This window comes from Manduca sexta, chromosome 6 (assembly GCF_014839805.1).
Source record: "Manduca sexta isolate Smith_Timp_Sample1 chromosome 6, JHU_Msex_v1.0, whole genome shotgun sequence".
In the NCBI taxonomy this organism is placed as follows: Eukaryota; Metazoa; Arthropoda; class Insecta; order Lepidoptera; family Sphingidae; genus Manduca; species Manduca sexta.
Genome location: NC_051120.1, coordinates 4,200,038 through 4,203,362, shown reverse-complemented (window position 1 = coordinate 4,203,362; position 3,325 = coordinate 4,200,038). Strand labels below are relative to the sequence as shown.

The following is a 3,325-nucleotide window of genomic DNA, read 5'->3' as shown; positions in this document are numbered from 1 at the left end:
GAACGAAAATGCTAGAGCTGTATAGAGCGGCTTATACGTAGTTCTACGATTATTACTGAACTATAAATTATATATTTACTTTAGAAATACATGATTCTTTCTTCAAATTTATATTTTAAAGACACTAAGGCTGATTGACTGTCTACTATCAACAAAATTGTAAGATTAGTTAGTATTAGAACGGTATAGAGCATATTTCTCAAGTATTTTCTGGGTATATGAGGCCTTAACGGCCTTCCAAAAATTGCCATAGCGGACGGTATTTCACGTCCACACGGCGGGGTATTGGTAAAGTTTTCAACTAGCAATAATCGCACCTCGGATAAACCTCATTGGTTACGATATTGCCTCTGCGCAAAGTTAACAATCTCGGCGCGGCCGAGGCATGTCATATTTTGGAGTGCACAACTCTATAGCGCGATTCAATTCTACTGTGGCGCCATCTGTTGACGATTTTGTTAAACATCACACAAAGTAACACAAACTGGGGTGACACACGGAGTTGCATAAAGGCATTTCGATTTAAATATTCAAAAAGAGAAACGATGCAAATTTCGCAATGGCGCCCCGCGATTGGCCGGGGATACGCGGCCGAATTTCACCGAACGTCAAAATTCGAATCGTAACACGATCACGCACAGACGGACCGTTACTTGCACATTTCAAAAATAGAACACACCGGCCATACTGAGTAGGTGGACAGTACAGTTGACGGTAGCGTTTCATGAGACGTTTATTAATCAGTCTATTCATTTTATATTGCATATAAAATATTCAGAGTGCGCGCCGAGTACGCGCGCATTCCTCACTAAAATGACTATAAAAACTAATGCTGCAATTCAACATTATAATGCGGGTATTCTTAGAAAGCTTCAAAAATAAATCATTGTTTATTCAGCGCGTTGGAAACGGATGACAGAAATTTCCAAATATAAATACTTGTGCTGTATGCAAATTTAAATTTTTCTGCCAAAGCCTACAATGATGATGTGCCTTCATGCATATAAATTAGATACGATTGTTTAGTGATTTCCTAAATGGAAAAATATTTTTGGTAGTTATAACAAGTATAGTAATCATTTTGTAATATTTAATAAATAAAAAACAGTAATGTAATTGATTACGAAAATAATACAATCGTTTTATGCATTATCTCGCTACAAAATCCAAAAAAAATTTAAGACTTAATGGAGAGTCAATTTAAGCCCTGCCCACCCTCCGCTAGAAATCATTCCGCGTAAATATATTTTCCTCTTATCACAAATATAATAATCTTTCACATTTTGAAAGGGTGCAAACTCTCTTGGCTCGGGCGTTTATCAAAAAGTCCCTTGTTTTAGCCGGATATTACGCGACCAGTTTATCTTGATCCGCGCGCGGTGATGATTTATCCCTTTTTTGTACGCCACTTAAGATGCGGAGCGGGGCGGGGTGTGTCAAAGTAAAGTGGTGGTGATAAAAAACGATCATTTGTCATGTCAGATTTTGGCGATATGACGTCACACGCTTGGTGGACAGATTTGACTCGTCATGAATATGTTTTCTTGTTTATGGCGATGTAAATCAAAATTTCCACTTTATTTGCTAAATAAAACAAAGCAAAAAATATTTTGTGCAAAAAATTTAGATTTTTAAAACGTTTAGTTCTTTAGTCATACAGTCTTATAAAAATTTCGCAAAGCTATGCTTAGTTAAAACACATAATTACTCGATCAGCTGTAAGTCAAAACCAGCCATCTTGCTTCCTAATAAGGTTTAAATTAGGAAACCGGTGATCTTTTTGACAGTTATTGAAGCATTTCTTAATCAACTCTTAAGGCTAAAACAAGTTTATAGGTAAAACTGATTAAGTCTAGACTCTAGATTAATAATAACCAGTATCTTTATAGGCTAAAAGGTCCATTATCCTTTGAACCGTGCATTGGAGGGGTAACATTTTATCGGTCTTCAACATTCTTATTGCCGCTTACAATAGCATCAAACCGGTCAATTCATATTATATAATAAATAAGAATAATTTATTTGATTTCATTATTATGATCAAAATTTTATTTCATTCAGTGCATAGCGGATTATTTATTTAATAATTTAGCTCAAGTATCTATATTTAATTCAAACTTTTTAACACATATTGTTTATTTATATTGAAATTGTATGAGAGATAAAACTTATAACAAAGTAATGTATACAAATAGAGAACTGTAATCGATTTTTACTAGTTTTTTTTACCCCGCTGCACCTGATGGTAAGTGGAATGAGGTCCAATAGAATATCGACTGACGAGAGATGATTACCCCTGGGCAGTCGCCACAATTATGCCGGCCTTTTGAAACCAGGTATACATAGTCTCATCTCGATACGCGACTTACTTACATGAGCCAATCTGGCGGGTTTTAATACCTTGTGAACGGTGGTCACTATCCGGGCGGATATAAATATATCCTACCACCAGCAAAACGTCAACATTTGAATAGAAATCATCTAAACAACTAATATAAAATCTACCTTTATCATATGGCGTCTACTTGTAATTATGAAGGTGCACAAAGTTATAACAAAATAACACATTTAAAGTAAACTGGCCCAATATGTTTTAAAAAAATAATGATGTTTTTATTTAGTACTAATATGGTGCTTATGTTACGAGTTCATTGTGCAAAAATGATCAAATTTGTGTATACTTTTAGGCATATTGTATTCCCATGTAAGTTACAGTAGTATTCTTGAAAATATTTTTAACTTTAAAAAGTTATAAGACATTTATTTTTCGCTCACCAAGCTCTCTTAAATATTAATTCGTCTGATCATTATTTTACCTACGGCTTCACTGTAGTTTTTTTGAGAAATAATTCCTTAAACTTAAATAAATGGTACAACTATTTTTCGCTCGCCAAATTCTTAAACATTGTTTATTAACCTTCAACTAGTACAAAATCTATTTAAAAATACAACTTCGAACGTCAAAACATGACTACACCACTCTCAATTCCCAAAGGCATCAGCAGAGTAATCTCACACACAAATGAAATATGTTAATATTATTCCAAAGGAAAGAGCAAAATCTCCGCAGAAAAAATCGCTAAGTAACTCGAGGTGTGAACCGCATCCCATAAGAGATGAATATTTTAACAATGTCTTTGAGGTTTTTTTATGTTTATTTATGGGGTAGTCCAATATTAATGTTGGAGGGTTGATTTTTTGGATTAAATCGGTTGATAATTGTGGTGCGATTTGTTTGCGTTTTTATGTTTTATATGATTTTATAGGTTACTTGATAGGTGATTGTTTTAAAAATCATGTTGGTAATTGAAATGACGCGGTGCTT

The 3,325-nt window shown here is 34.1% G+C and overlaps 1 non-coding gene across 1 annotated transcript; it reads right to left on the bottom strand.

Moving 5' to 3' along the window:
• Positions 1–223: 223 nt before the first annotated feature.
• On the bottom strand, positions 224–362 carry LOC115444456. The gene has a single exon (XR_003938733.1). It is a non-coding gene; the product is annotated as a U4 spliceosomal RNA (small nuclear RNA).
• Positions 363–3,325: the final 2,963 nt, after the last annotated feature.